Genomic DNA, 12,998 nt, shown 5'->3' on the forward strand with positions numbered 1-12,998 from the left:
GACACTGCTCAGAAGAAGGCAATGGCAAACCATTTCTGTAGGAAAATTTACCAAGGACAGACATGGAAAGACCACGATCATCCACATCATACGACACAGTACACAACGATGATGATGATGAAGACCATAAGTCATAGGAGCAGAATTAGGCCATTTGGCCCATTGAGTCTGCTCCAGTTTTTGCTCATGGCTGATTTATTTAACAACACATAGAAAATGCTGAGTTACTCCAGCATTTTGTGTGTGTTGCTTGCATTTCCAGCATCTGCAGACTTTCTCTTGTTTGATGGCTGATTTATTATCCATCTCAACTCCATCCTCCTGCCCTCTCTCCGTAACCTTGAATGCCCTTACTAATCAAATTCACCACCCTCTGGCTAAAGAAATTCCTCCTCATCTCTTCTATTCTGAGACTGTGATTTCTGCTCCAAGACACCCCCACTACTGGAAACATCCTCTCCAAGTCCACTCTATCTAAGCCTTTCAATATCTGATGGATTTCAATGAGATCCCCCTTCATTCTTCTAAACTTCAACAAGTACAGACCGAGAGCCTTCAAACACTTCTCATACATTAACCTTTCATTCTCAGGATCATTCTTGTAAACCTCCTCCGGACCCTTTCCAATGCCAGTACAACCTTTCTTATACTCCATTTCTCTTGAGTAAAATGTACCTTGAACAAGTTTACGTTTGAGGAGATAAATTTGTGCTGGAGGAACCAACTTCAGTGACCCTGGTTCAACCCTGACCTCCAGTAGTGTCAAGGTTGTATTCTTCCATTTTCCTCCCACACCCCAAAGACGTGCAGATTGGTAGGTCACTAGCCACTGTAAATTGCCCCTAGTGTAGGCAAGTTGGAGAATTTGGGGGTAATTGGTAGAAACACACACACACAAAATGTTGGAGGAACTCAGCAGGTCAGGCAGCATCAATAGAAAGGAAAAAACAGTCGACGTTTTGAGGCAAGAACTTCCATCGTGTCGTTGATGAAAACATAGGAATAATAGGGTGGGACGAGTGAACAAGGGCTTGAGGTCAGCCCTATCCTGATGGGCTGAAGGACCTGTTCCCATGCTGTACGACTCAGTGACTCTAACATGTTAAATATTACAGAAAATATTAGTTCACTAATCATTGATAATTATTTCCGCTGCACAAACATTTTTTTGTAGAGGTTTTCATTAAAAAGCAGACCAAACATGTCACCACTAGCAAAACAAACCGATATGCAGGAAACCACGAATTTGCAGGCGGCTGCAACCCTCACAGAAACGCTCCTAAGAGTCACATTCACTTTTTACAAAGTTGCGTCGCAATTGGCCAAAACATCTGCTGTCGATCATTGAATCGACCAATTGAATTACGCTCATTCCCTGAATGCCACTGATTAGTTTCATGGGATCAGTTTTACACTCAAACAAATGTCTAAGCTCTTAAAAGGATACACTGGTAAAACTGCACAGTGCCTCAACATGTTCCTATTAATACTTTAACTTAAGCCAAACACTTAATGCAGTAAAACTAATGTAGCATTTACTGGTATTAACAAGATTTGTCATGCGTTGTGTATAAAGGGCATGGACTTCATCAATGCAAGCTCACCGCTCAAACTTACTGTGGTTGTGAAAAAGAACATCTTAATCATGTTCAGATGGTATTTATCCACATTTTATTCCGTATCCATACTTCTAAATTTATTTTTATATAAATCTTTTTTTCTGTAGAATTGTTGAATGTTGTTTTTGTTGCATGTCACAACAACATGCCACAGCAAATTAGTAATACATGCAAATGGTTATGGCGAATAAAGTTGAACCTTGCTCCTTATCACTAGGTGACAAGGATTTACTTAAAACCATAAGATATAGGACCAAAATTAGGCCATTCAGCCCTTCAAGTCTACTCTGCCATTCAATTAGGCTGTTTTTTATTTCGACCTTATTCTCCTGTCATTAACCATTAACTCCCTTGCCATTCAGAATCAGAATCAGCCCTAACATCACTGGCATATGCTGAGAAATGTGTTAACTTAGCGGCAGTGGGACAATGCAATACACGATAAATATAGAATGAAAAATAAATTACAGTAAGCATATATAAAAATAGTTAAATTAAAAATAGTGCAAAAACAGTAATAATATTTTTAAAAAGTGAGATAGTGTTCACAGGTTCATTGTCCATTTCAGAATCGGATGGCAGAGTGGAAGAAGCTGTTCCTGAATCGCTGAGTATGTGCCTTCAGGCTTCTGTACCTCCTTCCTGATGGTAACAGAGGGTGATGGGGGTGCTTAATAATGGATGTCACTTTTCTGAGGCACCACAATGAGGCGTCTTGGATACTACGGAGGCTACACCTGAGATGGAGCTGACTAATTTTAAAACTTTCTGAAGCTTCTTTCCATCCTGTGAAGTAGCTCCCCCCACCCCCACACACCAGACGGTGACGCAGCCTGTCAGAATGCTTTCTACGGTACATCCGTAAAAGTTTCAGGTGACAAACCAAATCTCACCAACCTCCTAATGAAATATAGCTGCTGAACATTCAAGAACATTAAAGTTTCTGCCTTAAATATGCCTAATGCTGGACCTCCACGGTAACAAATTCTACAGATTCACCACTCTATGGCTGAAGAAATTCTTCCTTATCTCTGTCCTAAAGGGACGTTCCTTTGTTCTGAGGCAGTGCCTTGGATCCCAAGCAGTCATTATGACAGGTGACCAAAAGCTGGTGTCCCACTTGGTGGCGCAATTTCTGGAGCGAAGGATCCCGAGTTCGAGTCCAAATCAGGTTGAGCGTCAAGCTAGCAACTCGGCCTCGTAAAAACAAGAATAGCTTGCTACGTAAACACCGTCATGACGGTGCCCTGATAACTCCACTGCTGAGTTAAGGGCTATTCTTCTTCATCAAAAGCTAGCACAGGGCGGAGGGTTTCAGGGACAAACACTTTGCTCCTGCTAACCTGTCACCCCTCTCTGCAACTTCAGAAAGACTAGTTTTCTCACTTTTTCAGTTCTGATCAAGGCTTATTGACTCAAGCTGTTGTTTTTCGCTCCATAGGTGCTGCCTGACCTGCTGAGCATCTTTGGGCTCATATTCCCATCAAGAGCTGTGAGGTAGTGTCGCGGTTCTATAAAACCCTGGTTAGATCACACCCATGTTCAGTTCTTGTTGCCTCATTGTAGGACGGACGTGGAGTCTGTAGAGACGGTGCAGAGGAGATTTACCAGGATGTCATCTGGATTAGAAAGCATGTCTTATGAGGAATGGTTAAATGAGCGAGGGCTTTTCTCTTTGGAGTGAAGGAGAATGAGAGGCAACTAGACAGAGGCATGCAAAGGTAAGAGGCATGGATCAAATAGATATCCAGAGACTCTTTTCCAGGGTGGAAATGGTTAATACTGGGGGAGGGGGGCCTGATTTTTAAAGTGATTGAAGGAAAGTAAAGGTTAAGTGGTTTTTTTTAAGAGAGTGGTGGGTGATGGAATGTGCTGCCGGGGGTGGTGGTTGAGGTAGATCCATTAGGGACATTTATGAAACTCCTAGATAAGCACATGGATGATTGAAAATGGAGGGCTATGTAGGAGGAAGGGTTAGATTGACCTCAGAGTAGGTTAAAAGGTCGGTACTGCGCTGTAATGCAAGGTCTATGTTCTAATCCTTGGTCCTGAATACATTAACGACCAATCTCTGCCAACAGTTCACTGGAAGTACGGAACAGAAACTGGCACGGTGGTAGAGGTACTGCCTTCATGCCTCCTTCAGCTCAGGTTCAGTCCTGACGCCCTGTGCTGTCCGTGTGGAGTTTGTGCATTCTCCCTGTGAGTCCCCCTCCCGCCCTCCCCCAAGGTGCGCTGGTCTCCTCCCACGTCCCAGACACATGTGCTGGAAGTTTAAGTGGCCATTGTAAATTACCCCTAGAGTGTAGACGAGTGTAAAATCTGCAGAGCTGATGAGAACATGAGGAGGACAAAATGGGTTAGGGTAGGATAAATATTTAAAAATGCGGAGTTTCACACCCGGTATGGTCTGGAAGGTCTGGTAGATTTGTAACCTGAAATAATATTGAAAGTCCTTAGTTAGGGGTTCCCAACTTAATGGTACTGGTCCATGGGTTAAAATGGATGGGAACCCCTGGCCTAGACAGAGTGGTCATGCAGAAGATCTTTCCAGTAGTGAGAGTGTCTTGGACCAGAGGGCACAGCCTCAGAACACACTGACGTTTCTTTAGAACAAAGATGAGGAGGAATTTCTTTAGCCAGAGTGTGGTGAATCTGTGGAATTCATTGCTACAGACTGCTGTAGAGGCCAAGTCACTGAGTATATTTAAAGCAGAAGTTGATAGGTACTTAATTAGTAAAGGCATCAAAGTTTATGGCGAGAAGGCAGGAGATTGGGTTTGAGTGGGTTAATAAATCAGCCATGATTGAATGGTGGAGCAGACTCAACAGGCTGAATGGCCTAATTCTGCTCCTATGTCTTATGGTCTAATTATGGTCTAACTTTCTAAAACATGAGATATGTGCAATACTGAGGAACCTTCCATTACTGTGGAGAATATATAAAAGTCAGAGTGTAATAACAACTTCAGGCAACTATCGAGGAGGTTACGCAAACACGCATTGCTGTACTAATATAAACAGGCACAAACCTCTTTGCATCAGAAGAAAACTTGACTTGTGGAGTCCATAATTCCATCGCTATTCATTTGAATTTCAACTTAGCACAGCCTTGTGTTTGCATTGGACGTTTCTGAGACACTAAAATACAAAATGAAAATACGGTCAACAAAGACAGCGACCAGAGACCGAAAAAGGACAAAAGGATGTGAGCACCATTGATGAACTAGGTCCCTTCAATAGTTTACTCATTGACAAAATAAGATGATCCAGGCATTGGTACACTGCTGTTCATAGGAGCTAATTGACTGCCATGTTCCCTACATTATAACAGTACCAAAAGTTCAAAGTAGTTATTTGGGACATCCCAAGTGGAAAACAAGAGGTTTAATTTTTAAAAATGTCTTATTCCCTTTCATTTTCTCTCACTCTCCCTCTCTCTCTCTCTTCCTCATACAATGGCTTGACAGTCTCCTCAGTTAAATTGTAAAAGGTGTACTTTATAACTTGATTACATTGCTTCACTGCCCCCGGAAGAGCTTGCAGTTCATTGACCATGTATTTATGGGAGGATTTTGCATTAAGTGACATGAAATGAATGGTCTAGGGCGTTTATGCGCCCACTTCTTGCATGCAAATAAGTCTTTTTCTTTCTCCTCTTCTCCTTTTCCTTGTTATGTTTTGTAACTCCAAAACTAATTGAAATTAAAGACAGGAAAGTCATGTACTTCGCTTTAAGCAAGGCACACACATACTGATACATATAACCCGTAATGAATTATTTAAACAACCAAAGAATGCTTAATCAATCAGTACATTTATAATATTACTCAAATATTATATACACAACACTTCTTCCTATCACCTACTGGGGCACAAGTCTGCCAATAGCAGCTCACCAAAGTCCCCCGTCTGGTGCAGTCTTCCAGGTTGTCCCCAGGTGTAGCCCACCTTTGAAGATCTCTCCTCTCCCACGTCTTGCCCCCTTCTCACTATTACCATCCAGGAGGAGGTACAGGAGCCTTAGATTCCGCACCACCAGGTTCAGGAACAGTTATTATCCTGCAACCATCAGGCTCCTGAACCAGAGGGGATGACTTCACTCACCTCATCACTGAACTGATTCCATAACCTATGGACTCACTTTCAAGGACTCTACAACCCACAAGTCTACAACTCATGTTCTCCGTGTTATTTATTTTTTATTTGCTCAATTTGTCGTCATTTGAACATTGGTTATTTGACAGTCTTGGTTTATGTACTTATTATGTGTAGTTTTTCATAAATTATATTACATTTCTTTATTTTCCTATAAATCCCTGCAAAAAATGAATCTCAAGGTAGCACATGATGACATACACTTACTTTGACAATAAACCTGACATACATTTCCTTTCTCTAAAGACAATAATACGCTATAGATCAGTAGTTCCACTACTAATAAGAGATATTTTATTCTTGATTTATATAATCAATAATTGAAATTCCTCAGCTGCTCTGGAAGGTTTTAAAACTCCTGTTTCCAAATCAATCACTCAGCCTCTAGAGGTTTACCTCGCCATTACGGTCCTCTGATACCAAACGTTTACTCTTTCACTGTCAGTATGAACAGGCAATGCAACGAGGCACAGTGTGCTGCAAACTGCTAATCCATCAGCGTAACAAAAACAACCCCTGCTGCATCATGTATCAATGCACAACAGCACGGTCAAGCCACACAACAAGCAGGCCTCGAGTTCTGAGAACAAATTCGGTTCAGAAGAAAGACTATTAGATATCCAGAGTAGAATAGAATTAGATATCCAGGATAGCTTGGGGGGGGTTGATGTTCTTCTTGTGTGTTTTGCAGGGGAGGGGGCTATGGTAGGAGGGTTCATGGTCATGTTGTCGTTCTTTTTTTGCACGGGATGGGTGGATTTGCTGTTCCCTCTTTGAATCGGGCTTCCATGGTTTTCTTTGTTTCGTGGCTATCTGGAGAAGACGAATCTCAGAGTTGCATACTGCATACATACTTTGATAATAAATGATCCTGTGAACCTTTCAATGGAAGTGATAAGTATATCTGTGCTAAAGACCAGCCAATGTGTAATTCCCGTGGTTTTGCACCATAGTGAGTAGAGGGTCCTAAAATGTCTGAGTTTTTGTTATTCTTCAAGGGCTGTGGACTTCACAGACTGAGCCAGCAGTTAATTGGCCATCCCTATTTACCCTCGAGGTGGTGGCGAACTGCCTCCTTGAGCTTTTGGGTGTGTCCCACAGTGCTGCTAGTGAGAGAATCCCTCATAATGGCGTCTCATCACTGGCGAGTCTGGAGTTCAGGGGTCACGTCAACAGCAGACTAAGGGGAATGCCATACTAGATCTAGTATTAGGTAATGAACCAGGTCAGGTCACAGATCTGTCAGTGGGTGAGCATCTGGGGGACAGTGATCACCGCTCCCTGACCTTTAGCATTATCATGAAAAAAGATAGAATCAGAGAGGACAGGAAAATTTTTAATTGGGGAAGGGCAAATTATGAGGCTATAAGGCTAGAACATGCGGGTGTGAACTGGGATGATGTTTTTGCAGGGAAATGAACTATGGACATGTGGTCGATGTTTAGGGATATCTTGCAGGATGTTAGGGATAAATTTGTCCCGGTGAGGAAGATAAAGAATGGTAGGGTGAAGAAACCATGGGTGACAAGTGAAGTGGAAAATCTAGTCAGGTGGAAGAAGGCAGCATACATGAGGTTTAGGAAGCAAGGATCAGATGGGTCTATTGAGGAATAGAGGGTAGCAAGAAAGGAGCTTAAGAAGGGGCTGAGAAGAGCAAGAAGGGGGCATGAGAAGGCCTTGGCGAGTAGGGTAAAGGAAAACCCCAAGGCATTCTTCAATTATGTGAAGAACAAAAGGATGACAGGAGTGAAGGTAGGACCGATTAGAGATAAAAGTGGGAAGATGTGCCTGGAGGCTGTGGAAGTGAGCAAGGTCCTCAATGAATACTTCTCTTCGGTATTCACCACTGAGAGGGCACTTGATAACGGTGAGGACAATATGAGTGAGGTTGATATTCTGGAGCATGTTGATATTAAGGGAGAGGAGGTGTTTGAGTTGTTAAAATACATTAGGACGGATAAGTCCCCAGGGCCTGATGGAATATTCCTCAGGCTGCTCCACGAGGCAAGGGAAGAGATTGCTGAACCTCTGGCTAGGATCTTCATGTCCTCGTTGTCCACGGGAATGGTACCAGAGGATTGGAGGGAGGCGAATGTTGTCCCCTTGTTCAAAAAAGGTAGTAAGGATAGTCCAGGTAATTACAGACCAGTGAGCCTTACGTCTATGGTGGGAAAGCTGTTGGAAAAGATTCTTAGAGACAGGATCTATGGGCATTCAGAGAATCATGGTCTGATCAGGGACAGTCAGCATGGCTTTGTGAAGTGCAGATCGTGCCTAACAAGCCTGATAGAGTTCTTTGAGGAGGTGACCAGGAATATAGATGAGGGTAGTGCAGTGGATGTGATCTACATGGATTTTAGTAAAGCATTTGACAAGGTTCCACATGGTAGGCTTATTCAGAAAGTCAGAAGGCATGGGATCCAGGGAAGTTTGGCCAGGTGGATTCAGAATTGGCTGCCTGCAGAAGGCAGAGGGTCGTGGTGGAGGGAGTACATTCAGATTGGAGGGTTGTGACTAGTGGTGTCCCACAAGGATCTGTTCTGGGACCTCTATGTGATTTTTATTAACGACCCGGATGTGGGGGTAGAAGGGTGGGTTGGCAAGTTTGCAGACGACACAAAGGTTGGTGGTGTTGTAGATAGTGTAGAGGATTGTCGAAGATTGCAGAGAGACATTGAAAGGATGCAGAAGTGGGCTGAGAAGTGGCAGATGGAGTTCAACCCAGGGAAGTGTGAGGTGGTACACTTTGGAAGGACAAACTCCAAGGCAGAGTACAAAGTAAATGGCAGGATACTTTGTAGTGTGGAGGAGCAGAGAGATCTGGGGGTACATGTCCACAGATCCCTGAAAGTTGCCTCACAGGTAGATAGGGTAGTTAAGAAAGCTTATGGGGTGTTAGCTTTCATAAGTTGAAGGATAGAGTTTAAGTGTCGCGATGTAATGATGCAGCTCTATAAAACACTGGTTAGGCCACACTTGAGTACTGTGTCCAGTTCTGGTCGCCTCACTATAGGAAGGATGTGGAAGCATTGGAAAGGGTACAGAGGAGATTTACCAGGATGCTGCCTGGTTTAGAGAGTATGGATTATGATCAGAGATTAAGGGAGCTAGGGCTTTACTCTTTGGAGAGAAGGAGGATGAGAGGAGACATGATAGAGGTGTACAAGATATTAAGAGGAATAGACAGAGTGGACACCCAGCGCCACTTCCCCAGGGCACCACTGCTCAGTGCAAGAGGACATGGCTTTAAGGTAAGGGGAGGGAAGTTCAAGGGGGATATTAGAGGAAGGTTTTTCACTCAGAGAGTGGTTGGTGCGTGGAATGCACTGCCTGAGTCAGTGGTGGAGGCAGATACACTGGTGAAGTTTAAGAGACTACTAGACAGGTATATGGAGGAATTTAAGGTGGGGGGGTTATATGGGAGGCAGGGTTTGAGGGTCGGCACAACATTGTGGGCCGAAGGGCCTGTAATGAGCTGTACTATTCTATGTTCTATGAGTCCCAGGGTCAATACCAAAGATCAAAGCTTGAAAGTCGATCAGAAGTCTGGAAGACGAGGCCCAATGGCCAAAGCCTCGGGTTTCCAAGTCCACTGGGAAATTCAGAGGCCCATTGTCTGTGAGTCCAATGGAGGCTGGAGGCCGAGAGGTGACCTCTCCCGGGTTTGACGGACTATGCGTGGAGTGCTACGTCCTCTGTAGCAGCAAGCTCAAGTGCTGTTGGAGGAGGAGAGGGAAGAGCTGGAGAGAAAAACAAGTCCCTTCCTGCAGTCTTTCAGTCCAGATCTGAAGGTGGACAAGCTCACTGATGACCATACAATGCTCAAATTGACGAGCAAATATCTGTATTGGGATCCAGCAAGACCTAGCCAAGGTTTGGGCATCAGAGTCACTGAGATTAGTGGTGAAATTTGTTGTGTAGCAGCAGTACAGTGCAAGCATAACAAATCACTGTACGTTACGAGATAAAATAAATAATGCAAAAGAGATGGTGCTTTTGGATTTATGCGTCGTTCAGAAATCTCATGGCAAGTGGGAGGAAGCTGTCCTTCTGATTCTGTGCCCTCAGCCTCCTGTATCTCCTCCCTTATGATAGCAATGAGAAGAGGGCGTGTCCCGGATGGTGAGGATCCTTAATGAGGGACGCTGACTTCTTGAGGTATTGCGTTTTGAAAATATTCTCAATTTGGGGTTGTGCGTGTGATGGAACTTTTGGAAAGCACCATGGGGCCATTAAATTAAAACAATTATGTCACCTTAAAACAACACACACAAAATGCTGGTGGAACACAGCAGGCCAGGCAGCATCTGTAAGGAGAAGCACTGTCGACATTTCAGGCCGAGACCCTTCGTCAGGTCAGTCAGTGCATCTCCCTATAGATGCTGCCTGGCCTGCTGTGTTCCACCAGCATTTTGTGTGTTGTTGTTTGAATTTCCAGCATCTGCAGATCTCCTCATGTATGTCATCTTAAATGCTTCTTCCCCCAAGCAGTTAATCTGATCAACTATTCTAGTTAGCCCCTGCCCCCTCCCCCAGTCACTGTACTGTACTGGAAACACTTTAAACAATTTTTTGTAATGCAGTTTACATTGTAAATACATGCTGGTATTTATGTATTTATACATATTTTATTCCATTTCGATACCAGCTGTATTTTTCATAGAGTCATAGAAAAGTGCAGCACAGAAACAGGTCCTTTGGCCCATCTAGTCCATGCTATTTAAATTGCCTTCTCCCATCGACCTGCACCGGGATCATAGCCCTCCAAACCCCTCCCGTCCATGTACCTATCCAAACTTCTCTCAAATGTTGAAGTCGAGCTCGAGTCCACCACTGGCGCTGGCAGCTCGTTCCACACTCTCACGACCCTCTGAGTGAAGACGTTTCCCCTTGTGTTCCCATTGAACTTTTCACCTTTCACCCTTAACCCATGACCTCTAGTTGTAGTCTCATCCAACCTCAATAGAAAAAGCTGGCTTGCATTTACTCCATCTATACTTCTCATAATTTTGTATACCTCGATCAAATCTCCCCTCAATCTTCTACATTCCAAGGAATAAAGTCCTAACCTATTCAATCTTTCCATACAATTCTTTATTCTGTATAATTGTTGAAAGTTGTTTCTGTTGCATGTTGTCCCAGCACACCACAGCAAACTCCTAAGACATGTAAATGTACTGTACATGGCAAGTAAGGTTGATCCCTGACATACGTGGGGTCATTTTGCTTTACTATAGATTATATATGCTGTTGTTGACATTACCTTGGCACAAATTTCACTTGAAGGTGTCAGCCATGTGGCTGAGGGGAAGTTAGAAATCAGTGACACCAAACGCTCAATTAATTTACAGACTTGCAAACTAATAACAGGAATTCCAAATGCAGAACAGAAACTACACACTCTGCATCAGAGAAAGAGTAACCACACTCCTGGCCCACCAAACCCCTCCCCCTACACCACCGTTTCTCACAACAGCTTCTAATTTAGAGGCAGTGTGTGGAGGAAGTTTCCTGAGTGACCCTTGGTACAAAGGCTCCACGCCTGGCACGTAAAGTCAATAGAAGTGCCGACGCTTCTGGGAAACGGCAAACATGCGAGAGGAAACCACCGCAGCGTCTGACTTGGCTTCACAGGCCATGTGCGCGGAGAGGAAGTTTGGACAAGAGTGGCTGACGGTGAACCACAGGTGGGGATATTGGGGGGAGCTAACCCCAATATCTCAGTGAGGAAGATACAGAAACAGGTCAAGGTGCAGGGAGGGAATTCTAGAACTCAGGGCCCCTTCAGCTAATTGTAGACTGATTCGATCCGGGTAAGAGCAAGAGGGCAGATGGCTGTGGAGGCCAAGTCATTAGCTATATTTAAAGCGGAGATTGATAGGTTCTTGAATAGTATGGGCATCAAAGGTTACGGGGAAAAGGCCGGAAATGGGGTTGAGTGAGACAAAAGGTAGTGGATACGGCCCAGTCCATCACGGAAAAAGCCACCACAAACGTTTAGCACATTTACAAGGAGCACTGCCACAAAAAAAGCAGTGGCCATTATCAAGGACCCCCACCATCCAGGCCATGTTCTCTTCTGGCTGCTGCCGTTGGGAAGGAGGTACAGAAGCGTTAGGTCCCACACCACCAGGATCAGGAACAGTTATTACCCTTCAGCCATCAGGCTCCTGAATTAGCATGGACAACTGCACTCACCTCAACATTGAACTGACTCCCACAGCCTATAGACTCACTTTCAAGGGCTATATAACTCATGTTCTCAGTATTATTTATTTATTATTTACTGGTTTATTTATAACTTTTATCTGTATTTGCGCAGCTTGTCTTTTGTACATTGATTACTTGTCAGTGTTTATGTATAGTTTTTCATTGATATTATTCTCTTTGTTCTACTGTGAATGCCTGCAATAAAGTGCATCTCACCGTTGTACATAGTGACCTATACATACTTTGATAACAAATTTACTTTGCATTTGAACTTAAATCAGCCACAATCGAATGATGGAGCAGACTCAATGTGCCAAATGGTTTAATTCTGCTTGTATGTCCTCCTAGGACTGCCCAATTAGTCCCTTCCCGTTTCTTCCCCTTGCCTCAGTCACCCTCGCCAGGTGCGGACTCACCACGAAGTCAATAAAAGAGGAACTGTCTAGTGGCCGCCTGCCAACGAAGGTTCACTTGTTCCGTGACACAACACCATCAATGAACAGGTGGCAGAGACACTCATCTGAAAGGGCGGCTAACTTCTCTACTTACTCTCCCTGAGAAAAGAGAACTCAGCGCCACCATGTCTGTGCAGTGGTACCCTGGACATGGGATCCAAAGGCTGAATTTTATCAAAGGCTCAGCCTAATTAGGACTCACACTCAGTGGGCACTTTATTAGGTACAGGAGCGGAACCAGGTGTGGTCTTATGCTGCGGTAGCCCACCCACTTCAAGGTTCTATGTGTTGTGCACTCAGATACACTCTTCTGCACACCACTTTTGTAACGTGTGGTTACTTGAGTTACTGTCGCCTTCCTGTCAGCTTGAGCCAGTCTGGCCATTCTCCTCTGACCACGCTCAATAACAAGGCCTTTTCACCCACAGAACTGCCTCTCACTGAATGTTTTTTTTTGTTTTTCACACCATTCTCTGTAAACTCTAGACCACCGGTTCTTACCATTTTTTTATGCCATGGACTCCTACCAATAACTGAGGGATCCGTAGACTCCAGG

General features: G+C 44.0%; 1 protein-coding gene across 7 annotated transcripts in view; it reads right to left on the bottom strand.

Annotated features, from left to right (window-relative positions):
• Positions 1–12,998, bottom strand: part of pik3cd (phosphatidylinositol-4,5-bisphosphate 3-kinase, catalytic subunit delta) — a 250,545-nt gene that overhangs the window by 162,638 nt on the left and 74,909 nt on the right. For 6 of the 7 annotated variants that reach the window (XM_073032257.1, XM_073032250.1, XM_073032251.1 and 3 more), the window contains one exon: positions 4,652–4,760. The exons of the other annotated variant lie outside the window; for it this stretch is intronic. The gene's annotated coding sequence lies outside the window, so the exon portion shown is untranslated. The remainder of the gene's footprint in view (positions 1–4,651; positions 4,761–12,998) is intronic. 7 annotated transcript variants of the gene reach the window in all.

The sequence above is a fragment of the Hemitrygon akajei genome, chromosome 29 (genome assembly GCF_048418815.1).
Source record: "Hemitrygon akajei chromosome 29, sHemAka1.3, whole genome shotgun sequence".
Classification (NCBI taxonomy): Eukaryota; Metazoa; Chordata; class Chondrichthyes; order Myliobatiformes; family Dasyatidae; genus Hemitrygon; species Hemitrygon akajei.